Below are 26,788 nucleotides of genomic sequence, written 5' to 3'. Positions count from 1 at the left end.
ATACTTTTCTCAGGCTTCTCTGAGAGAAACTGCCACATCACCTACAGAGATTAGGGAGCTGTGCCTCCAGTGCAGCCAGATACAGTAGATGCGTAAAACTAGTTAGAAGGACCAGTTGTCTTTATTCCTTTCTGAGGTATTGGATAACATTATTTTAACTTCTTTCAAGACATGAACGTTGCTCTTATTGCTATTATGGGTGCAGATTTATGGATCATAATAACTGTATAATTGTCATTATAATAATAATATATAACAATAACAACAGTATTAGTTATTTCATCAATTTAAGTGAAAGGCTTGATTTTCCAAATATGGTAACATTTACTTTTCTGACACAGAAGAATGGACTGTTTTCAATATAGGCCAACTGTAGTTAAACCTCTCGATCCATTTTAGAAATTCAGCTACAGATTCTTGCTAATCTTACCACTAAGATGTTAAGTTTTACTCGTATGCTAGTGAGAGACAATGAAAGACTGAGTGGAATACTAGCAAACATGCACTTTTCTCTGCAACTGCAGCCAATGAAAAGCATCATTAAATTCTCTAGCCTTTGCTTCATTTGTAGGTAGTACTTGTTATGACCTTATTTTCTCACCACAAAAAACAGGAATGGGAGCTTATCCAAACCTCTATAAAGTCGACTGTGGTGTGGGATGCAGAGATCACACTGCTCCTCCTTGAGTTACCAGGCAGACACAGCTCCTTCAGCTGCATTTTGTTTTCATGGGGTCTCCTGCAAGTTCAAATGAGGGAATGTGGTGGAAGACGGTGATGGATACAAAGAGTTAATTTCCTGCTAACTCAGACAATTGTGTCTTAGCTTGAACCACAGCCATTAAAGTGAAAACCAGTGGCTGGCAAACACTGCTCCTTCCCTTTTAGCATGGGCTACAGCGCAATTGCATATGCCTAAGATGAGTTACTATAACCTTCTTGGTAGCCCTTCAATTAACCAGAAGATTTGCAAATAGCTTTCTTACCTTTAAACTGCTTGCTTTTGTCCTTCTCCTGCTGCTTTGATGGATTGCCCAGACAGAATAAGCAAGTGAGAAGACAAATACTATCATAGGTGGGAAAGTAACAAGTTTGCAGTACAGAAAATGCATGTCCTCTGGTGCTGCAGTCTAAATATTAATTTAGGGACTCTTAATTATGGGAAAGAGTAAAAGGATATCACCTTTCATCCAGCCTGCTGGACTCTCTCAACACTACTCACTTGTGGTGCTCTGGTGTGCACCATGGACAGTGTCAGTGTGTGGACTGGATTTCCTTCAGCTGAAACCAAAACCAAAGGAGTCACCCAGGAGCACACCCACTGATGGGCATTAATGGGCTCAGTTAGTCTGAAGAAAGCATGCTCTGCCCTCATAGGGTGAATGCCAAGTCTAGATCTGTAATGGTTCCACTCTATGGATCAGTTCCTATTGCCGTATTTGACTTGCTATGTGGCTGTAAGCAGACATAGCAATTTTGAATCGTTCAAAGCTCAGACAGAGTAACCAGTTCTTATTTGTGCTGCTATAGAGCTGTCATGCTGCTTAGGAGTGTTTGTACATAGCATGAATATATAGAGGCACCTCAGACTGGAGCTGCTTCTATCAAAAACAGACTTTTGTAAGACAAAAAAAAATCCTAACCCAAAGAGGAAAGTCAGCATTCCTACAAGGGGAAAGCAAATCTACTTTTCTTTCCACATATGGAAGCCAGCAGCATTATCATCAGTGAGACAGCGGGATCTGTGCTATTTTCTAGGTGTGTCCAAAGACTGCATATAGCGACCAACAAAAAGTTCACATCATTATGTGAAATCTGAAGGAGATGGGATCAAATTCTAGCAAACTGAAAGTCAAAGAGAGGATCTAGAGCTCAGAACTATATCAAGTGGAGAGGAACTAAGTATGCCACTGAAAGTGGAATTCAAATGGTTTATGAGGGTAAGGCATCTAGGTGGTAAACCAGAACGTTGTGAGACTGAGGTACACAGGAGCATCAAGAAGAATTCAGAGCAGAACTGACAGATATTGACAGAGATGATCAGGGTTGGTGCAATTGTCTAAACAGAAGTACCCTTAACATTGTTCAGACTAAGAGAAGGAATAGTGTCAAAAGCTCACACTCCTTTCTCTGACTGGTAATGACAGGACTAGCACCTACATCATCAATCTTGGGACACTCCTGTGTGAAATTATGGGCTGATTCTGGGCTGACTTCCTTTTTTAACGTGGGTCAAAATAACGGAAAAAAATATAGAGGAGAAACTACAACATATCAGTTTCCTCTGAATATGGTTAATGGGGCAAAAATTTTCTTTACATGTTTCCTGAGAAAGTAGTAACAGGATCAGCCTGTGTGTCTAAAGCCATCAGAGAAGCATTTCCAGCCCCTTTTTAGATCCACAACATGTGATCAACAAGCTCAACACTTTTCTGAAGTCCAGAGGGAATGACAGAACCTGAAATGAACTCAGAAACATAGAATCATAGAATGGTTTGCTTTGGAAGGGATCTTAAAGATCATCTATTTCCAACCCCCTGCCATGGGCAGGCTGCTCAAAGCCCCATGCAACCTGGCCTTGAACACTTCCAGGGTTGCGGCAGCCATAACTTCTCTGGGCAGTATCTCACTACCCTCACAGTAAAGAATTTCTTCTTAATATCTAATTCAAATCTCCTCTCTGTCAGTTTAAAGCCATTCCCCCTTGTCCTGTCACTACATGCTCTTGTAAAAAGGCCCTCTCTGGATTTCTTGTAGACCCTTTTATCTAGTGGAAGCTACTCGGAGGTCTACATGGAGCCTTCTCTTCTTTAGGCTGAACAAGCCCAACTACCTCAGCCTGTCTCCATCATTTTTGTGACCTCCTGTGCACTTGCAGCAACATGCCTTCCCCAGCTGGAAAAAAGAGGGTAGAAATGAAGAGCCCTGTATTCTCTGCTAGTATTAAACAAAGCCTGATAAGAAATATGATTGAACTGGATAATAAATAATACTCTCTGTAATCTTAAAAATATCTACTACAACGTCATAAACCACTGTAACTCTATTCAGTAATTATTTTGTAAAAATAGCTTAATTTAATTATATGTTTTTGTGGGTTTTTCTCCAAAAGGTGGAACTATTTTGATACTATTTAATACACTTCAATGAAAAATTATTCTTTCTCAGTAGAAGTTCCAGGGGATTAAAAGCTATCCAAACATTAATCTTTCATATCATGCATCATTAGCAGAACAAAAACCTCTCATATTCTACATGGTTTTGGAGCACAGCTGTAGAATACCCAGAGCACACCTTCCAGCAGCAGAAGTTAAGTAAGCAGTTCAGACAGATTTCAGCTCTATTATTCAAGAGGTTGCTTACTAGAATAGAAATTTAATCCTTTCTTTTCCAGACACCAGCAGATCAGGTAAGCAGACAGCACTCACTTTAAACCCATACTTACATTGTTTGCTGGTGTTCTTGATCTTCAGCAGAGGATTATTGCTCAGAAGCACATGGAGACTCAGATGATGGTGCCAGTGAAGTAGTTTTGAATTTGAGCAGCTGTATTATCAAAAAAAGCTATTAAAGTCTTTTGTGATATTTGGGGGGCAGGGATCAAGAAACTCCCCCCAAGAGCCTTTTTTTTGGCAAACCCAAGTGCTGTGATTTGAAATGTACTCAGCATAGAAAATTCCGAGTATTCCACTGGCCATAAAAAAGATATGTTTAAAGATATGAAGGGCATTTAGGTCTTGTTTATGAGGATGAGGAAAAATATGTGAAGGAAAATGCTTACAATGTAACTGTTTTTTTTATAGGTCAGAATAACCTCCCGAGCCTTAAATATCAATGTAGCCTTAATTGCCTTGCATATCAGTGTAGCCTTGCATGTCAGTATGATGGAAGAGAGGGAAAGAAGAGGGAACTAGCCGATTCCCTCCTTTCTATCCTAAAATAAAGTAAGATGCAAAGGACCTCTGGAGGCCACCTGGTCCAGATATCTGCTTAAATCAGACTGATGTTGATGTTTGTTGGATCAAGTTGCTCAAGCCCTGTCCAGTCCAGTTGTGAGTACCCATTTCACCATGTTCCTGAGCACCCACCTAACAGCAGCACCAGAGAAGGGGCGACCCCTCAGCCTCTCTTAGCCATAGTCCCAGCTGTGTCTAAAGGGGGAAATGTATATCCCCTGTCCTCAAGGGTCAGAGTAGAAGCTTAAGTCCAATTCTCCATCACTTACAGCATAGTACAGAATATTTCCACTGCCTCTACTGGCCATGTGAAAGGGAGATTTGGAACTCCTTATCCTCTTTCCATCCAATACAGTGAGGACTCTGTCCTGACACCTGTACACAGACACATTCTTGCTAGATTAGGTAGCACAGTTGGAAATGGTAAAAAATATGAACTCCAGTGCAGTCAGGTCAGCAGGACTTCCAAGTGAGTTACTCTTATACAGCCAAAACTGCATTTTAAAAGTATAGTTTCCTCAAAATCCATGGCTTTACTGTGCAGGCTGTTCTAGTAGAAACAATCCTCAGGCCCACCAGTACAACTGCAACTGTTTTCTGGCAGGGGAAGCAGCTCCTAAGATAGCTTCCCTAGGATAAATAAGAGAATTTATTCTAGGAAAAGAATGCCTACACTAAAATTACACTTGTGTGACTGTACAGATGGAGCAGTAAGTTTCCTCAAGACCGATTCTTCACTGTACTTTCAGGACTGGTTGCCTGAAGTTAGATCCCTACATCTGTTTTCTGGCACATAGACAAGTGACCTGATTTCCAGGAGTGCTCAGTGCTCAGCACATTCCCCAGGAAACAGTTTACTTTTTAGCTACTACTGCCATTTTCGGAAATACTGCAAGGCACAGATCTGGATTGCAGGGCTTCCTCCAACTATTTACATATGGTCATATTTTTTTTCTTGCTTATTTTGCCTAAAACCAGAACAAATGTTACTAATTCCATTAACTTTCATTGCCTTAATTAAAGAAAACCCCAAAACCCAAACAAACAAACCATGCTTAAACAGGATTTCACATTATGACTCTTCTGTAGTATCTGGGAAATGTTACATTCAAATGACATTTCTGTTCCCTGTGATATATGATTCCTCCAGGGAAAGAAAGGTGAGACCACAGATAATATATTCTCCCTTTCTAGCTGTTATAAACATTATTTAGTACTGCATACAGTTTTTTGTTCAAGTATTTATAAATGTCTTCAATGAACTTTAACCCATGAATGCTTTAAAATGAAAGAAAAAAATCATTATTGTTGAGTAATGGAGAGAAAATTAACAGTCACAGATGAGTAAAAATGTGATCTATGATTTGTTGGTTATTAGCTAACGAGTAGACATGAGAACACAAACACGCTTGGGAAGCATGGCCCAGGAGTGTGGGAAGTGCTGCCTTCTGTCTTCTTTCCTGCTACCAGTCAGATCAGGGAAACTGCGGTGGGAAGGAAGCTATTTGGGAAGTTCATACTGTTTTCCCATAGTGATTCCAGGGCTGCTTTGACATTGCTGGGATAACAGATTTGTTCTTTGTTTGATAATGTGACAGTGCTAATACGCGTTGTCTTTCATTTAACATTTTTGGCACTGCAACAGCCTAGTCCTAATAAAATGTGAAACAATGCATTGTAGATTGTTACTATGCAGAGATTTTTAGAATGGTACATTCGTATTTTTTTATATAATTTTACTTGCTGCTATTTGAGCACAATGAAGATGTCTATCATCTGCCTGTTCTACTCAGCATTTGTTGTGGGTTTTTTTTAAGTAATTTCTGACCTTGTTCATGTTGTTTTGTTTAGTGTCCTTGAGCTTAGCTTAATCTTAAATAAAAGCACAAGAAAATGCTACACTTTCAAAGACAGAGCTGAAAAGCCATTGACAACAATTATTGTAATATTTTTATTCCACTTTACTAAACTCTTCTACTTGTTAGGAGTTCTGATTCAACCAAGCTAACAAGGTTATCAGATTATATGTCTATTGTCTTGTTATGACTTCCTTGGCTGAGTTCCTGCAGTAAACAATGCTGATGCGATGCTTTGTTCAAGTAGCAGAACTAGAGGGAGCTGGCAGGAGGGAACAGTGCGGGGACGAGGTTCGTGGGGCTGTCAAGGCCTCCGCAGCAGTGACACAGTGGGGAGTGCTACCTGTGGTCAATATTAGTCAGCCTCTTGCTATATGTGCTCTAGGAAGTCACTGTGGGGCTGTGACAGCCAAGGAGCCTGGTCTGGGCATCTGTAAAACAGGATAAAAGGGACACAAGCAAGTGGGACATTGCAGACATTGCTTATCCAAGCTGACACATGTCAAAAGCCTTTAAAGGGGGTAATTAAAACCATTTAAAGGCAATAAACCTGTGCATTAAGTTAAAAATAGATTTACACTAGCCTCATCATATGCCAGATTGCCCAAGGTATAAGAGTAACTGCTTAAATTACTCATGAAAAGGAAACATCATTGCATGCTGCCTATTTTTCTCTTCTGTGTAAACGCATTCAAACTTCCTCTGAGCTCTGCCATAAATTTGCTGTCTCCCTGCTGGCGTAATTATGCAACAAATATGCAACTGTTGCTATTTATATAATACAGGGTGCCAGGGCAGTGGCTGCACAGTTGGAGAACCTGCATTAGCGTCATGCCAGTTGGCTAGTAATTCTGGTCCCTTTTTGGACTGTCATACTTTATGAAATGGAAAAAATATGAGTTGGTAATATGGAAGTAACAGGAGTAACCCATGGGACTACAGTAGGATTTACAGAAAATTCGGTACTTAATTTTTCCTGGATGATGTACACAGAAGTACATAAAACACCATGGAAAACCTTGATACTCTTTCCCCTTCTGCTTCCTGCTCCCAGCAGCTTTCAAGCAGCTAGTGTTACTGTTCATATTCTCACCAATAATTAGTGGTTAGGTAAAGACTCCAGTGGATCCCTTTGCAGGTACCAACTAGAGATAGGAGATCCTGAAAAATTTTAGAGGTTCTATTTAAAAATGCTAATGCTAAAAGCTAAAATCTGGGGAGTTTCTTTGAGCTTTTCATGACTGAAATTCACTGTGTTTATCTACACTGACAATTAAGTGTGGCAACATCCTGCTTCTTGTCAGGATTGTTCAAAAGCCGTGTTCAAACATGATCACAAATTTAACACCCCAAATTACAGCTGCCTGTGGGAAAAAAGCACATATAGGAGCAACAGCACCATGACTTAAGCTGTGTGTGAAGTGATTACTTTCAGCAGGATTTTACCAGGTACAAGGACAGTGCCTGGGCCCAGGGCCTTGTCCTGAAAAGTGTGTGCCTCTGGCCATGCCCTCCACTTGTTTCCCTTATTTCTCCCCTCCCTGCAGCTGCCTCAGAGTTGCTGGCCTGGCACAACAGGTCTTGGAGATGGCTGGAACCATTACAGGGCAGCTCAGAGCATCCTCTTACCTGGGCACGCTCAGCTGGCCTCGGTGTCCCACGGTCAGCCTTAGCATTTTAGCTCCTCTTTCCACTTATATATGTTCTGATTTCCTGTAAGTTACCAGCATGCTTCTTCACTGGCCTAGTTTTCTAAATGATCTCTATTCCTTTTGTAAATGCTTTTTCCTGGGAATGCTGTCTCACTTTAAGCTTTCGACTGCAGACGTCTTATATCTACTGTGTACACTGCTCCTCACTTTTAATTAAATTGTCTTAGACCCCACTAAGTCTTTCACATCACTGTAGCTCTTTGCTTCATTAAAAACCCAAACAACTCCACAACCAAAAACCTGCTGTTTTATTTTAGTTGAGTGCTTTCAGGGGGAGTATAACTTCAGAGAGGCAGGGAGCATGGAACTCCCAGAGCTACATGCTGCCCTATGGCTACCATGTGGCCAACATGCCTCAGAGCAACAGCCAGAGCACCCAAACTCAGAACCACCAGAGATTTGACAAAATAAATCACTCAAGTGCCTTCAAAACTAGGGGCATATTGGTGTACTCTGCACCCTTTCCACTTCTCTTTTATAGAATCATAGCATCACAGAATGCCTAGTGTTGGAAAGGACATTAAGATCTAGTTCCAACCCCCCTGCCATGGGCAGATGCACCTCCCATTAGACCAGATTGCTCAAGGGTCTGTCTAACCTGGCCGTGCATACTGCCAGGGATGGAGCATGGTAACATTGGAGTGTTATCACTCTTGCGTGGCAACAATGGAGGCTGAAGGAGAGAAGCTAAGGGAAAGGATGGTTGATTCCTGAGAAACTTCCACCCTCAGGGAGCCCTCCTGCGGCAGTACCTGGCCATCTTTCCCATATCCCCCTGACAAGACCTGTCTCATGCCCATCCCATTCTCTTCCCAGGCCTGGAAAAGAGTGAGCAGTGTTGAAATAGTCTTTGTCATGCCCAGGCTTGCTCCTTGTTAGGACAAGAGCTTTCTCCAGTTAGCACTAAAAAAACCCAACCTACTGTAAAATGCTAACGAGGGCACTTTTTTGAGTAGAAAGTTTCTCACAGTGTGTGCACACCGTGTGCACACCATGCACAGGAATAGCTTTATAATTTCATAAGAATCCTCTGGCTCCTGACAAAGCCTTACTGGGTCACCCTTGCTTCAGGCCATTGCAGCAAGGTATTTAAGTCTCAGGCTGTTTGATGTTACTTGCTTCCTAACACTTCAAAATCTATTTTACTTTCAGGTCAAATAAAAACAGGGCACTTACTGTTCATTACAACTAAGTATGTGTTACTAGCATTCATAGAGAGTCAAATGTGATTCTTTCAAAGGGAAATGTCAGATGATCCAGAAGGTTTTGTGTATATATTTTTCTTTTAAATGCTGTTTTTCATTTGACCTTCACCTGTAGCAATTCTCTTTGTGACAGTAAAGTTTTAGAGAATAGAATCTGAAACAACTCACATGGGGACTTCACCAGAATGTCTTATCCCTACAGGAACAGATAACTGAGTCTAGTCTGTGATTCAGGCAATGGTGATCTACACAAAGGGCACCAATGCTTCAGCAGAGCTTTTGAGTCTCCAGACCCTTTGAAGATTTTATTTTCAAAACACGGCAAAACTGTGGTGTAAGAAACATTCCAGTTAGAGAGACCTGGATAGGTAATTCATGACTGCCAAGTACAGAGACATCTTAGTCATTTGGGTTTCACAGCCTGAAATCCCTCCTGAAGAACTTCACCTCTAAGCTTTCAAATCAAACACTGCAGCAACCCCTATCATCTCCCAGTGAGACACCCTCCAAAAACCCCCAACAAAATGGAAATAGGGGGAGAAAAAGAGAAAAGGGGGATGATTGGCTAGTAGTAGTACTTCAAAAAGGATCTGGGGACGACAGTGGGTGACAAATTGAATGTGAGTCAGCAATGTCCTGTTGTGAAAAAGGCATACTACAAATTAGGATGCATGAACAAGGCTATTGATTTTAACATGTAAATAGCCTTTCCTCTTTGCTCCACATAGTGGGCACTTGGCTGTATCTGGCTCTGGGCACTGTGCTAAAAGTATAGAGAGTGTGTGTGGAAGAATAACAGGATGATCACAGGGGTTCTTACACTGTTGGTAAAGAAAAACACAGTGAGTGGGTGTATTATTCTCCATTCTGGAAATGACAAATAGTCACAAGCTTGAATTGTCAGAAAAAAGGTGGAAGACATGACAAAGAACTGTGCAGCAGTAAAGCAAAGTTACTTGGGAAATAGAGGGAATTCTCTCCACGTAGTTTTTTAAGGACTGACTAGATACATTTCTGGTAGGAGTGACATGTATGACTTTGGTTTCCCCAGGCAGAAGAAGGAAAAGATGGCCTCCAACAGTCCTTTCCAACCCACAGTGTCCAGTGGTGCTATGAAAAACACTGGACTGGAGTTCCCTTAAACAACTTATTTAACATGAGGTTTTGTTTTGTAGATTAGGATGAGTAAAGAACAGTAATATCCATGCAATCCTTCTGTTTGAAACTAGTATCTAAACAAAAATGAAATGGTCCAGGCAGTTGTGGATCAAGATGCTTTTACAGTTTTGAGGCTGCTTTCATATGGTACAAGTGAGCAGAAAATCTACCAGTAAGCCCTGGTGGTGCACCGATGTTAGTGACACTTCACCCTTCTATGTTCCCTAGATGTTCAGCTGAAAGGTACAAGGAGAGAGAAAATATCCTTTTGACACTAGATATTTTTCTTTGATGTTTGTTTAGGCATGCTTGAATTTCTTAGCCTATCCTATGCTGAAAGCATGTTGGTGTGCATCCTGTTTTTCAGGAGTTAATATACGGCTGCGAAATGTCTATCTGCTCCCCTGCCTCCCTTTCTTCCCTCTCCTCTGTTATAGAATCAGGAATACACAGCACAAGCCTGTAATTTATTTAATATTATTACGTATGTTTCACCACATTGTGGGCTTATCATTGCTAAACTACCCATCATCAGGTTTCAACAACAATAAAGTGTATCTTTTACTTGAAACAAGTTTTAATTTGAATCACAAATTGTTTCCTGTCTGATTTATCAGCAGTGTGCTGTACGGTAAGGGGTCCAGGAATGAATGACTTTCCAATTCAAGCTCTACAGTACTACCTGCTTACTGATGTATAGTGCATCCTGTAGGCATTTCAAGACTGCAGTAGGCAATTCCACAGCATGCAATATTATCAAGGTGAGCTGATGGTTTATTTGAAGTTCATGCCTATCAGCCATAAGGCTGTGCCTGGCACATGGCTCTGAATTGAAAAACATTTTTTAAATAGTTGTTTCAAAAGTTTTTGAAGGATGGCTACCTACTGAGTCACTTGCAGCTGATCACAGACGACATGCCGTGACCTCATCAGTGAAGGTGAGGTAGCTGAAGATGTCCCTGCTCATTGCAGGAGGGTTGGTCTAAATGACTTTTGAAGGTCCCTTCCAACCCAAACTATCTGTGATTCTATGATTCTATGATTCGAAAGTAACTTCTCCATATACACACTATAAAGCCCAGCATAATCTCAAGAGGAATAACCAAGCCTTTAGGAGCCATCACTTGCAGGGCTTATGGACTGACTAAGAATAAGCTAACAAAAGCAGGTCATATCTGAGCTCCTGACATATCTTAATTCAAAACTCAAGAAAAAGGGAAAATAACCATTGTTCATAACACTGGAGTTTGGTACATTTTTTAAATTCTCTAGCATACTTTCTTAACAAACTGAAGCTTTTTTGAGTTTGCCATCAGTCTGTTAGTTCCCCTTAAATATTTTTTAAATGCTGGACAATTTCAACAACAGTGATAGATATTTAATGGCCTCAAAGATGTTGTGTTTCTGCCTCTGGCCCACATCTTTTTTTGTGCCAGGCTATTATTCCTGATTGGTCTCATGCAGGATTTTCTTCCTAAGCCAATAAACAAAAGAGTAGAGCAGAAATTCCATTAGAAATAACATTTCTTGTAACAATTCTTCTCAGAATGAGACAGAAAAAGGAAAAAAAAAAAAGGCCCACATGTATACTGTTCTGTAAGACTTTCAGCATAATTTTTCAGATTTCAGACCTTCATACAGAACACAAATGCACACATGCACACAGATTTTAGTCATTTTCAGTGTTCAGTGAAATCTAAAATATAAGATTTACTTATTAGTGTTCCTGGTTTTAGATCAGAACTGCTGTTGGGATTAGATACCAGTAAGTATATTAATTAAACAATATAAAAGACTCTGGGCAAATAAGTTTTTCTTGGAAGACCTCCCCTTCCAATTTCTGTCTTGTCTACTAAAATTATAAGTTTTTCAAGAAAGGGATTGTCTCAAAATACATTTTTAGACAACCTTTAGCATCTTGAGCTTGATCCTCTAGGCATGAAAATAATAAAACCAGACCCCAATATGAATATTTTTTCCAGGCTATTATGTTGGGAAAAATAAGACAAATCACATATATGGGTAGGCTTAATGTTCTGATAAGGTGGTAGATTCACAACTCTATCTTGTCTGCGGCTGACTCTTGAATAACATGTTTTCTCTTTTGATCATAAATAGATCTCTGTAAAATGAACAAAACAAATACCTTAATTTAAAACTAAGAAAAAAAGAGTCCTTATTTCATCCATTTATTCTCCCATCTTATTGCAATTAAAGTTTTTAAGAAAGTCTATTCTTTCTAGGCAGTCCACATTGTTTTGCTTAATGATATTAAAAAAGAAAAAAGTAGTAACAAGAAAATAAAGAAGAAAATAATTTTATGAGGAGTATATCTGAGAAATCTAAGTGCTTGAATTAGTATCTTTAAACCCTTTAAATAATCACCTATAAGAGAGGCATGCCTTTTGTGGGAATTATTAATTATGGAGACATGACATGTGCAGGATTAACCAAATCTTTTGTTTTTGGTTTGTTTTTTTTTTATAAATTACTTGCTCTTAGCCTGCAAACTCTTTGGGATGAGAACTCTTTTGGAGATCAGTGTTTGAAGAGCCTAGCAATACTCAATCCAAATAATCATAATTTAGCCCAATCTATGCAGTTATAAATGAAGGCCATATTTGGGTCATCCTGCCCCAGAAACATTTTTCTTACCACTGCTGATCTGAAGCATTTTTGGCACTTCATTATTACTTTTCTTTTTTCTGTTTTTGTGAGGAGTTATTTGCCTGGGAAAGATTTCTTGAGGGGATTTGACAGCAGGCTTGACTGCTGGGTGTTCGGAATGACTTCTTTTTCCTATCAGGGAGATAATGGAATGGGACAATATGATTTCATGTCATGTCAGTTTAGTGGGATGAGGGCTTGGAAGTGCAATATTCAGGTGACCTTGCATTGCAAGTTAGGAAATAGCATTTTGCTCTTTCACTCTCTGAAATGACTGAAAATTAAATAGGTCTGCTAACTTTGTGTAAGGTATTAAGATAACTTTGGCAGTTAAAATGAACTAAAATATAGTACCCATGCATGCCTTCTGACTTCAGCCTTTTTTATTAGGAATTTCAGATGCTGGTAGACAATTCAGACTGAGTCTGAAGCATAACTGAAGGCTGCTTTTCTTCGGCCCTTTTGCCCTCCCTGAGAAATCTTTAACATGCTTCAGTGTAAAGACTTTTAGTTCTGGATCTGCAGGTCTTTCCTGGAAATGTCTCTGAACTGCTTCCCTGACTTCAATGTACATACAACAACAAAGTGCTCAAGTACCCAAGGAAACCGCACATTCTTGTATTTGTCTGTCTGCAGTGTTATTTCTCTTTCCTTGCAGCACACAAGGTCAAGGGTCGGAGGAGTTGTGTACATTTTAGAAGGTGTTGAAAGTGCCCATGATGTCACTGAACAAGTGGGATGAATCTTTCTGAGATAACATGCTGTGGGTTGTGCCACACTGTTATACTCTCACAGACGTGTGTTCTCCTCTTTACGATAGACGCTGTAATAGTCTATACTGTCCTTTGTCACTCTGATTACCATGTAGGCCAGTAAGACGCAGGTGGGAGGCAGAGTGTATAGTTAGATAATAACAAAATGTTCTTTCTGTTTTTTTAGTGTCTCCAGTCTTTCTCTGGTGATGGTAATATGGTGCTGAATTAAACTAGGTTTTTGGAGAGGTCTGCTTTTTTGCTTTTTCCTGTTTAGTGTAGCTCCTCTCACCCAACGGCAGGCTAACAGCAGCTTCACAGTACCTTAGTACTGGAAGCAAATTGACACTGATATTAGATTTTTTTTTCCTTTTTTTTTTTTCAGTTTAGTGACCTTAAAATTCCTTCAGAGTAACATTTGCTTTGATTTAAACTGTGATTAAAAAATAAAAGGTTAATGCATTATCAGCTCATTCTAGCTCCTATGCCAAGCTTTTCAGTTTTAATTATCTTCTGCTTCTTACAAGATTAACCAGGAACAAATGAAGTACCAAAGCTGAATAGATAATAGTGGTAATCAGCTAACTTTTTTGTTTGTTCTACTTCACAATTTTATTCATCTTAAAAGAGGATGAAAAATCATACACATATAAATGTTTAAGGCACTAGGCTAGCCTGTGATTCTGAGACTCATTCAGTTGCTTGCTCTGAAACACACTTTGTGTATGACCTTAAGCTCTTGTAAAATGAAGATAATAGCACTCTGTAGCTCACAGAATGCTGTGAGAATGAATACATTAAATATTCTGAGATGCTTTAAATGGATGGGGATTAGATGGGTAATGAAGGTAAACTGTCAGGTTAATTTTGATCTTATTTTCTCAGGCAGAAACTAACTCTTCAAAAGCACTGAGGTAATTATCTAATAAATCAGTAAACCCTAGTTTCACAGTTTCAAGTTCATGTAAAGAAATTGGAAGCACAAATCCCATGAAAAGACAAAAGTTTTAAGTTTTCAAACCTGTGGAAAAATACTCCTTTTATATTTACCTTGTCCCTGTAAAATATGAAAGATGGCTTTATTGCAACTTAAAGATAATTTTCAAGGTTTAAGAAGAGCTTTGTACAGTTTCAGTTTTCTCAAGATTTTCTGTAACACCGCAGGTAATTTAAAATGTATTTGGACTTTTGTCCTCATAAAATAAATGTGTGCATATTACGAGGTAAACCCTGGGTTGGATGAATATGCAAAATGAAATATAGAAGTCAGTTTATTTCTTCCTTCAAGTACTAAACAGCAAAGTTTGGAGTATCACAGGAGACTAAAAAACAGCAGATTGCATAAAAATGAGAGCTTAATGCAGAAGCATAAAATAAGTGACACAATATACTGAAGAATCATGATTTGTTTTAGACACAATTTAATTTCAAGTTCTGTTAGTACTTGATTAAGTGTGGCTTTAGCGTATTTGTCAGGAAGATAAAATAATAAGCTTGTTTTCATGGTATCTAGGTGAACAAGGCCAAACTAAAGCATGAAATAAGATAATACCAATCCTAGAGTAAATATGAGAAAACTTCAGAGGCTACTTAAAGTTGTTACGACTTTTCCAAAATGTGTCTTTCGTATGAGAAGCTTGAATGATGTTTCACTGTGTCTTGAAGGATACATGTCATCCACAATAAACCCCACAAATTGTACATAATAAAACCAAGAAGTTGTAGTACTAATAATCACTATTTATTGTTTAAGCAATCAAACCTAGCTTCTCTTCCTTGAAAGAAGTGTTGCTTGTTTCAAAGCCTTCCAATCCTTCACTAAGCAATGCTGCTGTTGATACTGTTGCAGGATGTGCCTCCTGTTACTAACTAGCAAAATAAGAAAGGAGATGGCATTTCCTAGATTTTTCAATTGAGTACTGCTGTCTATTAAGATGGCCGCTGGAGTATAGGAACTGCAAATCATGGCAACATGTAGCTCTCTCTTCTATTACCAAGGTTACTCTGATATGCCATGAAGTGCTTCAGGTGAAGGTCCAGTGCTTATTCTGAAACATGGCTAATGTTAGCCTGTAATATAGTGAGAAGACTGACTTTTTGGATCATGACAATTAGTTTATCTGCAAATTATTAAGATGAACAGTTACTGTAATTACTGTCTGAGCTATGGCAATGGCAGATGCTATGCTTTGTATGTTGGAGCCTTTTGACAATACAAGTAATTTGCCTCAAGTATTTTCTGTTTTCTCTTTGTTACCTTATGTTTTCACAAAATGCCCTCTTGACCTTCAAAACAGGAAGGGTTGGTTGGCCCCCTCTGTTCTCTTCATTTTGTTGTATAACTGGCTCCTATCTCTTTAGTCCTCTTTTCCCAAAATGAATAATTAATCTTTTTCATCTTGTTTTAAACGCCCAGACGTGACCCCCTTCATTTCTGTTCATCATCCTAGAATCTCATTTCACCCTTCTGCACCAATTTATAATGTCATTCAATTCATTGACCAATTTTATCTAAATTTTTCAGGGGACAAAGGTCTCAAAGACAATTAGTTTCCTATAAATATCTTTAAAACAAGTGGTTAAGAAAAGGCAGCAATGTGACCCCACTTCAGAACAGATCAGAGAATTCACACCTAACAAGGCTTGAGAGTGCTCCTGGTGAAAGTCTCATTCAGAGGAGCTCAGACGCCTGCCTGCAGATACTAGGACCTCATGGAAGTACCTGTTTTTAACGAGGGGCATAACTGAGGAGGAATGAGTTGCTGCCAGCGTGTACTAGAAAAATACCTGTGTTTTTCCCTCTTTACCTTAAATAGCTTTTGAATTTTACCTTTTAGCTGTCTGTTGTTCAGTAAGGGGCCAAACCTACCTATCGTCCAGTTCCTTGTGAATGCCTTTAAGAGGACAGCCCAGCTGTACCAGCCCCACGTGACCAACTTCCTTGTCTCTAGCAGAAATTGAGGCTAGAGCAGCTTTCGGGGGCACTGGATACATCTGCAAGCCCAGCACGGTAATGGTGACAGCTGTGAGGAATTCACAGCCACGCAGGCACGCTTCATTGTTGTGCCCGCTACTGAATTTCCTCTATGTTAGTGACAGCAACAGGAACCTGCTGACAGTCATATAAAACCTCACTGCTGCTATACGTACAGTGTCAGGAAGCAGAAACACTGTGTTATTATGTTTCATCTATGAAATGGGTGCTACCTCATAAGCATATATTTAATTTAGACCAAATCAGATCACATTTTTCATTTTTACACTCAATCTATTGTATTTTGTTAATTCTGTAATAATAATCATTTTATTCTTTGTGCACAGGAAAGTAAAAAGGGTCCAAATGAATATTTTGATATTGCTCAACAACAGCTAAACTAGAAATAACAGAGGAGGACAGAAAGAATAATAATAATAATCGCTGTGTTGCTTATATGGGGAATATCTTGCGCTTCTCTTTTATTCTTTTTGTCTTTCATTTGTTATTATTATGAAATTTCAGTTTAGGCAGTATATTTGATTATTCCTGGTACTGGTGCATGTTTCTTTGTTTAACCTGTGAAAACAGAACAATTCCAATTTCATGGGCTTGTCCAAATAATCCTTACTCATGTGAGCAGTCTCAGTGAAGAGAATTTTTCTAACAACAGCTGATTATTCAGGTACTTTTTGCTTTGTATAAAATAAATTATTTTGTTTGCTTACTCTTTTTTCATACAAAATCTGTTCTAACTGCACATACTGTTTGACAAGTAACTGGATGCTTATTGGGAGAGGCTAATCCCCACAATACAAGCTGATCATAATATAGAAGATGCCATTTTCATGTAAATGGAAAAAAGTTGTCAATTTCCATTTGAAACATACAAAATGCTTTCACCTTTCCAGTCATTAATACTCATAAGGTGATGTTATCAGTTACTAAGGTAACTTGGATCAAGAAATATATTTAATTATCTTTCAAGGCCAAAAGGTTTTAGGATTCTTAGAAGACAATTTTATATTAACCTAAAACTTCTGCTGTGCATGACAGAAAACAATCTGAATTATGTTTTGAATGTTTACTATTATATGTAAAAATACAGCTTTTGTTCTAATGACATCAGCTGTGATGAGGACTTGTAGTGTATAGGGTATATTTAAATCTATTTCACCCATTTTTAGATATTTGTCATTGATTTTTCTTTAACATTAAATGGCTTTTAAAAACACACAATTCTGGTGTGAATTCAATTCCTATCATGTAAAATTTGCCAGGGGAGATTTAGAACTGGAATGGCAGTCCCTGCAAATGTGTAGGGTAGAGTTGGACCTCAGCCACAGGACCAGTTTACCCTTTGTGCAGATGATCTGCTACCTTCAGGGGCTCTGCTGTGTTCCCAAAAGAGTCAGCCTTACCAGCCTGCTAAAGTAGACAAGACTAGCCCTGCTACGAAAAATAAGACAGGTTTGATTTCTTAAGCAGTAGAATTGAAACAATTTTCAAGATGATGTTTCATTTTGACAATGCCAATAAATGTCTTACCTTGCTCACAGAATTGCTTCTGGAGCAGCATTCCCTTGAAGAACCATTAGAATGACTACACCCATCAGAGTACCATGTAAATCTTCCCAACAGAAAGTAACGTTCATAGGAATAAATATAATTATCATGCCAACAGCTTTATAGGCTCAATAAACCAAAGTCCTTTTCTCTGGAAAATAACATTAGGGTCATATATGCAATTGAAGCAATATTTCACAATTTGAGAAATTTGAATGTAGGGCTTTTTGCCTGTAGCTCAAACTTTTTAAGTGATTTTTCTTTATCTCCACAGAATTTAGAAAAAGTCACATACAAAAACCACTGTAGAGTAATAGATTTCTTGAGACCTATTTCCATAATTTGTCTTTATTTAATGTAATTTTGTAGAGACAAATGCCATGCTACTAAAATGTTGTAGCTCTCCTGTAGCCAGCAGTTCTGCACTTGACTCCTTTTGAGGAGCATAAGATTTTGAGTACCCTTCAAACATAGGTAGTAGGTACCTGTATGGAGTCCAAGAGACATGCAGTCCTGCAGCTTTCCTGTGAACAGGAAAACTATTTGTCTGAAGCCAGTACTAAATGAATCAGACAAATTCACATCTATTAGGAAGTGTTTATGTTCTAAAAAGGGGACATGTGCTTTTTTAAAAAATGCATAAATTCAGCATAATTTATGCTATAATGTTTTAATTATTTCTATTATAGAAATTTTGCTTCAAAAATAAAAATGTTTTAAAAGTTGTTGTAGCAGAAAGACTGTCCTTTTCCAGAGACTCATGGGCAATGATAATCTAGTTGTTGGGTCAACTTTTCATCTGGCAAGTTAGGAGTTTTTGCATTAGTCATAAATCTAGGGAAGTAGAGCAGGGAAGAACAGTGGCATGGTGATATGGTTCAGAATGTCAGTGATGGAGCAACAATGTGGGTGGATTCTCTGGCAGAAACTCTAATGAGACTTCAGCTGTCCTATCCAATAGACTGGGACTGCCCCCAGAAGAAGGTCTAGGCCTACCAGAAGCAACATTGCTCTGCGAATAACATCTGTAAGACCCTTTTATCAGGAAGCAGAAGTTTGTTCAACTCACCAGACAAGCCGCAGAAGGAACATGGTGAAATACCTAGAAGTGAGAAGTCTTGATGCTAGAAAGACTCTGCCTTTAGGAACCTGTGGATATTAGAAAAATTTTTTGTTTTATGAGAGGAGGACAAGTCTGGGGTGCTCCATGGCCCATGCTCCATGTTGTGCCTAGCAATGCATAGGTACAACAAAAAACACTGTTGGTGTTGGATATGTTTGCTTAACTGACTCTGTGTATTTGTCCTTCTGAAGTTCAGAATTGAACACTTGTGGGAGCATTATGGGACAATGCATATTGCGAAACACAGCCAGCTGGCTGAATACCTGTGTTGCTCAGAGTAAATGTGTATCCCTTACTCGATGTTCATATGAACTGTATTTCTAAAGGATAAAAAGAAATACAGGTGATTCACAGAGCCACACAAAGATTCCTTCCTCTCAGGGCTTCCTATAAACACAGTGACAGAGGCCTGCACCCCCAAACACTTTCTGGGGGATGAGTTACAGTCCTCAATTATCTGTGAAATGCTGACATCCCTCAGACCTCCACCACTCACCATGCATGGTCCCACGTGTGTCATGGATGGTTCATGAAGTGGAAGGGTAAATCGAGATTTGGTATTATGCACTCTGTGTCTGGCACTTGAACTGGTTTAATATTGCTGCCTACAGTGGTTAGCACAGTGCATTCCCCCACTCAGGCACTGAGCTCAGACCCCTTTTCCTTAGGGGATGGAAATGTTTTTCACCATGAAGAAGACCAACAGCTTGAGTGTTCATGCCCATGATCCTGCTACCAAAGGCCTGCAGGAGGGTGTGGTAGCTCTCTGTTCTCCAGGATCTGCTAGTGTAAACCAAACAGCTCTGCTGTCCTACATGTAAGTGAATATGATGTTCTTCCTGCCTATCCTTGGGAACCATTTGGGGGGATGAGCATGCTACTCTGTATGAAGCAAAAAATTTGTGTCTGAAGTCCACTCATCTAGCAATGCCCCCATGAACTAAAACCCACCATGTTTTCTTTGGAGAACCTGACTCCAGAAATTATGTCCACAATTATATCTAGTTTTTGATTTCTAATCCCTATATTATCATTTAAATTCAGAATTTATTGAAATTCAGCTGTGGTTGCAACCAAAGGGACACTACCTTTTTTTTTTTATTTCTGTCTACCTAGATCCTGTTTCACACATGTTACCAAAGGGAGATTAAGAGTCTTCAGTATAATGAACACAGAGAGAAAATCTATGGCGCATGTTGTGTAAGAACTTACTTTAGGAGTATAAAATGGTTTGTTTTAGCTTCTGTGAACATACGAAGCTATTATTTAATAGTTGTAGTACTTGGCAAGATAGTCCTATATTTTCTCTCATTAGCTGTTTTTTGATCAATGATTTCATGATGGATGTTGCCCCTGAAGAATTAACTATTCGATTTTTCAGTTTCAGTACAAAAGTCAGGGAAGAGAAAAAGATACTCTTGTGTCTATATTAAAATACTTTTACAGCTGTTTACATGAGAAGATTTACTGTTTATAGCATTCCTCAATCTGGGTAAGTTTAAACAAAAAAGAAAGTACATGTGTATATATTTCAAATACGTGCTAGGTAAATTGATTTCATTAAGGATTGTTAGAGTCTGGAAATTAAATATTTATGAGGTTTCTTTACACATGGAATACTCTGCTGCCTAGATATTAGAGCACAGACCTTCCTGATAGTGTTTGTCTCCAGCTTCAAGCATCCCGCTGCTCTGGATAACAAAACTGGAAAGAGGGTTTATACCCCCATTTTGTGTTCATCCTTATCCCTGGAAGGACTCAAACAATATGGAGGAAAAGAAAGAAGAAACAGTTCCTCATTTTGCAGTGTTCGACTCTGACTTCTACAAATAGCGGAAGCTGACATTTAAAGTAAGGAACGCTGGAAAGTCTTAAAATTATGAAAAGGTAAGCTAGCAGCATTATTTCTTTTTCTTTTTGTCCTTTACCAGAAAGCACTAGCAAAGTGCTTCTTGGTGATATTGCTCATCAATCGTTATTGAAAGTCTGATCAGGTGGTGAAGATACCCTTCAGCCAGCAAGAAGGATTACAGTGACAATGACTGCTTTTGGGACACAAAGTAAAATTAACTCCTAGGTTATCCCCGTCAAGGACCATTAAGTTTTGGACTATGAGGGACACTGTGAACAAGTCATATTTTAACCTCCTGTGAGCACAAAAGCAGGCAGGTTCTTCTCCCTCCCAACAAATCTGACCTTCACTGAAATTTATGTGAAAATTAAAAAATAAAAGAAAACTGTAGCCCTGCCAAACTCTGATGATGTGACTCATTTTAATTACTTGTGTTTAGAAATTAAATGGCCTAGTTTCATTCAGTAGCTTGTTTCAGGAAGAATGATTTAAGCAAGCTCTAGAGTTGTAGCACCTTTTACAGCAGGTGTGAAACAAGGCATTCATTTTTCCTTTAACAGTGTCCTTGTAGGCATAATAACAATTAGGAACCTAGGTCTTCACATCAGAATCTCCAGTGTGCTCTGATATTAACTCCTTGGGCCACTTCATCACTTCTAATTCTCTCCATAAGTTTCTCAAATACCAGTTTCAATAAAATGACATTGAACGACATTAGACATACATGATTCCTGTAAAAAGCAAAACATGTAAGAGACAGACAGCCGGAACACATGCACTGTTAATGTAAGCTTCTTAATTAACTGAACTTTTTTCCTTTTGAATGCTTTCCCCTTATCAGGTTCGTTAAGCCATCATATCCATACACCAAAATTGTAATTCTTCATTCTATGCATAGAAGAGCTGAGGAAACAAAAGATGTCATAAGAGAGCAGTGGTGGGTTTCCTGGTTATTGCTTTCTCTACGTAATTTTCCTCAAACAGATGAAAAAAGAATGAGCAAAGATCAGAGGAACATGCAGTAGCAATAATAACTCTACCAATTAATTCTTATAGAACTCATGATATTTTTACACTACTCTATCTGTATTTTAACAGTGATTTTTCACAGATTTAGCCTGTCTTTAAAAACACAAATCATCTTCAAATGTTATATCAGTTTGCAATAGTATCTCAAAGGGAGATGTTAGACTCTCTTGAAGAGAATTTTTCAGTACTGTTCACTGTTTCTGCTTTTTATTTATTTATTTATTTATTTATTTTAGATATATAATTTCACACTTTCAGGAATAGATAAATGAGGCACAGCTTTCAGATTTAAGGGGACCTTGAAATATTAATTAATTTGTGATTCTTAAGTTTATTCAGGATCCTGGAATTATTTTAAATATTTTAAATATGTTTAGTCTATAATTTACACTGATATTTTCAAATGTGATGGCAATGATTTCTACTGTTTTTGTTACTAAAGAAATTGCACCAATTCAGACTGTTAAACACATCTTGTAAGCTTTTGAAACTGTATCTGTACATCACCCAAAACCAGTAGGGGATAACCGAGGTATTTCTAACTGTGTTTTGCAAACTATGCTTAAAAACTGATAGAAGTGAATTTGCTACTTTTTATTTGAAGTCATGTTTTCCTTATTTCACATCAGACTGAAGGACAAGATCAAAGGACTGAAGTACATTTTTAGTGTTCACTACAATAACTTCTTAAAATGAAACAAACAACATATCAGATTTATAAACACAAACCATGAATAAATACTGAGAATCTCTAGATATGAGACAGAAATGTTTGTGTATGTCTGATATGTGTTGTTATTTCATTTTGGGAATCTGCTATTGTGAAAAGAACTGCATATATAACAACAAGTAAGATATCTTTTGATATGGCTCATCTCAGCTGTGCATTACAGATGCAGGTTTTGCAAAATAAAAGAATATTCTCATTTTCTTTATTTTCCTGTGTTCTCATTGCATGAAAACAGGAAAAAGCCAAAAGACGGGAAGATTTCAAAATGAAACTTCTAAGAGAGGTGATGAAATAATTTCTGGAAGACACCATTAGAGTGTATTTGTATGTTCTTAAATTTTGGACATCAGTTAGGAATTATTTATTATAGGAAACATTTCATAGAAAAGCAAACATATTTTACTGACAATGAAGAATAATCTCATTATAAAGAAAGACTTTTTGCTCCTCAGCTCCATCCAGATTAAAACTTCTTTTAATGGTCTTCAATATTCTTGTACCATTTCAAGTTAAATTCTAAGGAAGAGTTTACAAGGGTCATACTGGCTCAAATAGAAGCGGTAGAACAGTACACATTGCATATAACTTCAGCAAACTGCAGAATCCCGAAGCATCTACCTTTAAGATAATTTTTGTCCATGTATTTTAAAAGTACTTCAAGCAATAGTGCCTGGCTGAGATATGTACTCTCTTCCTTGGAATTTCTTCATAGTTACTTTTGAGGAACTGGAGTTGTACTTTTGAGCAACAACAGTTAAAGTTAGAATTGAAAATGGAAATACATAGCTAACTATTAATCAGAAAGGTATTAACGTACACCTACTGCTCTTTTGGATAGGCAGTTTTTCTACCATTATTGTTTCTTAGGGAGATCTTCCTCATAATACACCTATTTGAAGGCTGATACTATGGCGCATTTAAAATGCTACTGCTACAGTTCCAGCAGTTATGCTACAGAAAGCTTTGGAAGTAAAGTATACTGTCTCAGATCTCAGTTACAGAGCTGCCCAGTAATTCTATACCAAAATTACAAGACAGTTCAGATTTATTGATTAATAATTAGTTAATCAGAACAGTGAATGTCTGAAAAACAAATCAAACATGAAAGATATGCAATATGTGCAGATTAAGGTAAGGTGCCAATGGATGTACTCTGAAATGAGCAAAGTACATTGTATACTTTAAAAGGGGGATCCATATTAAATGATCAGCAAATGCATAAACCAATATATTTAGTTAAAGTGTTCCTATCCACTCATGTCAGAAAGAATATTGGAAGTGAAGATTGTAATAGGAAAAGGTGGGAAAGAGATGGATATTGCAGCAGTCTTTGCAGCTACTTTAGTTCTGAATTTAAATTGTCCTAAAAAAAAATTGTGTTTTCAGTGAAATGAAAGCTAGGACATCAAGCATTCAAAATATGTTGCAAGTCTCTAAGAGGCAAAAAAATCTCTACTTCTCTGTAGAATAGCTATTTGCACTGTTATGACCATATTCACATTTCCATTCCTGCTTTTTTGGAGGGCTGGCATTTTTCTGGTGTACATTAAGGATTCTGGGGAAGGTTAGCAGATAAACACAGAGGAACACACCAACAAAATATGGCTAGTCTGTTATATAGCAGATCTTGGTTGGGTTGATGGCTCTCAACTCTCAATGAGTACCTGGTCTGCTCCCCATCACTACTGAGCTTCGGAAAAAAGACAGAAGAGGTCATTACTTCATAATCTCTTAGGATGGATGTTGATTAAGTAGGAGATTAATTTCCATTATACAAAGGGTAGCTGAACCATTGTTCTGATGACTTTACTTTGACAATTACATGCTTCATTGATATATATTTTACTTTTATTCTTTGGCAGAAAGAATTTGATACTCAATTTTGATCTGAGTATATAGGTTGGAAAGAGTACTGTGATGAGTCTTATGATTTTGCTCAGCTAGAGATTCATTAATGTCAGGGGTCTTGTGATGCACACACCTGTCCTCTAAAGCTCTAACTCTGTTCTTGAATAACTGCATAATTCACAAAACCACAGTAACACATGTATCAATGGTGACATACAAATTAAGGTATCCTATTAAAAATCTTGCCACCATGGATCTTAGCACTTGGAATGTCAAAAGAGTGGTAAATTTAGGTTTTCCACATTTTCCATTGACTTGCGAAAAGTAACTAATTCAGTTCTTGTAATTCAAACTGTACTGGGAAGAAAAAGGGAAGAGGACTGGCCTGTGTTTATTGACATAATGGTATGATGAGATATAGCTTGTCAGTGTTAGGTGCATACTTATATGGCCATTCTGATGACATGCATATGAAAAGAATGATTTTTCACATGAGGTAATCACCTTGAATTATTCAAAGTGCAGCTTCCTCCTTCCATATCTATCATGCATTACTGCTGGGTCAAATTAGGTTGGCGGTAGATGGTGGTGACATATTTCAGTCTGAAGTGGGCTTTTAAACATGAATTATAAACTCTTAAATATAAAATAAGAGTTTATCATGGGACCTTCAACTACAGAAACACTAGTAAACATAATTAATACTGAGATCCAGAATGGGCAATCTGCTGTAGTCCTCCACTAAAGAAGGAACATTACATGAATTAGAATGCCTCATGTAACAAAGAAAAAGAGATCTATTATTACCATAAACTCTCTCTGCTACCATAATCTTCACTCCCAAATCTGTATCAACTGCCATAGTGATATCTATGGAAGGAATATGATAGCTGTACACATGGTTGTCTCAGGAATTATGAAATAAATACAACCTGTGCTAAAGCTACACTATGTAGTAAGATACCAGCATTTACTTAATGATAAAAAAAGATACAAGCACCAGAAATTAATGAGAGGTTAACATCAAGTATGAAATTGGGAAAATTCTGCCTGTGCTATAGTTTTATGGAGGGATAAAATTGGACTGGCCTTGTCACTCGAGCTACAAGGACCCTGATTCGACAAGCTGAGAGTATGTAATAGGAGAAGTGCTCTTAAGATCCGCCTGAATCACAGCGCTTTGGAAAAAGCACTCTAACAATCAAGAACTCTATACAGCAGGATTTTTAAAAGAGGAGAATCTTTTCTTTGGCAACAGCGAAATACTGAACGTCGTGTTCCATAGATGGATTCCCAAACAGTGGATTCCACTCATGCTTGACCCATCAAAACACAGCTCTGAATTTTTCTCATACCTTGCATTATTCTTGTATTCATATCTATAATTCTATGTGTTCTGTCACATTTATTACTCTAAAAGAGAGAAACAATATTTTTCTGTATTTCTGAATAAACAGAAACACAGCTGAAGCTTACTGACCATTGTATTTAAGACAAATGTAGATCTTTATTGCCATCTACAACTATCAGCTCAGGGTAGCTGAAATATCTGTCTAAAAAGTGGGTAATCTTTCTTTGAAAAATAGCACACACAAAGTATGAAATATTTATTTGTAAACATTCCTACATATTTTTTCCTCTTTTCTTCTAAACTGCCTTTTGAAATGAAGCATGAGGGGAGGGGATAGTAAATCTTACCATCTGGAAAAAAGATACATAATATAAAAAAATGATTTCATTTATTTTTAAAAAAGATCCCACCAGCCTCTTCTTGCTTCTTCTGCAATCACCACATTACATGGAGCATGTAGTGCAGCTGTTCTTCTCCTTCACATATTTTAAGCACCCTTCATAATTTTATTTTTAGTTCTCATTTATACTTTCACTGGCCACAAAACACCAGGATTCTCTCCACTGAGCCATATAAAACTATATAGCTTTCTTTGTGTGTATTTTTTTGGTTTTCTGCAGTTGATAGCTATGAGTCTCAACTTTTTAAGTACAACTTGTTTGTGCTTTTCTAGCAGAGAAGGGGCAAGGTTTACAGGGAGAGGATGTATTCTACTGGAACAGCTGGAACAAGTATATGAATTTTCAAAAATACAATTTTCAAATGCAATATAATTGCAGAATATTTCTTAGACCATTACAGCTGCAACATTAGAACTGCAAAACTGCAAACATGGAAGTAAAAAAGTATGCATAAAGAACAAAAAATCTGAATGAAGTATCTTATTTCTGAAGGACATATTTTAAATTTATGATATACTGGTTGACAGGAAAGTGTACCTAAAAGCTGATATTTTTCCAGACATACTGATTGGTTTCAGTGAAATACTTTCCTTTAGTATTTATACTAT

General features: G+C 37.9%; 1 long non-coding RNA gene across 2 annotated transcripts in view; it reads right to left on the bottom strand.

Moving 5' to 3' along the window:
- Window positions 1–26,788, bottom strand: part of LOC134158303 (uncharacterized) — a 120,689-nt gene that overhangs the window by 53,152 nt on the left and 40,749 nt on the right. Inside the window, exon 3 of one of the 2 annotated variants that reach the window (XR_009962709.1) lies at window positions 641–739. The exons of the other annotated variant lie outside the window; for it this stretch is intronic. This is a non-coding gene — a long non-coding RNA (uncharacterized LOC134158303). Of the gene's footprint in view, window positions 1–640; window positions 740–26,788 lie in introns of those variants that run through there. 2 annotated transcript variants of the gene reach the window in all.

Source organism: Pezoporus occidentalis, unplaced genomic scaffold (assembly GCF_034315485.1).
Source record: "Pezoporus occidentalis ecotype Australia unplaced genomic scaffold, CSIRO_AGI_Poc_V1 ctg129, whole genome shotgun sequence".
NCBI classification, from domain to species: Eukaryota; Metazoa; Chordata; class Aves; order Psittaciformes; family Psittacidae; genus Pezoporus; species Pezoporus occidentalis.
Note: the sequence above shows the minus strand (reverse complement) of the source record. Positions and strands in the feature narration are given on the sequence as shown.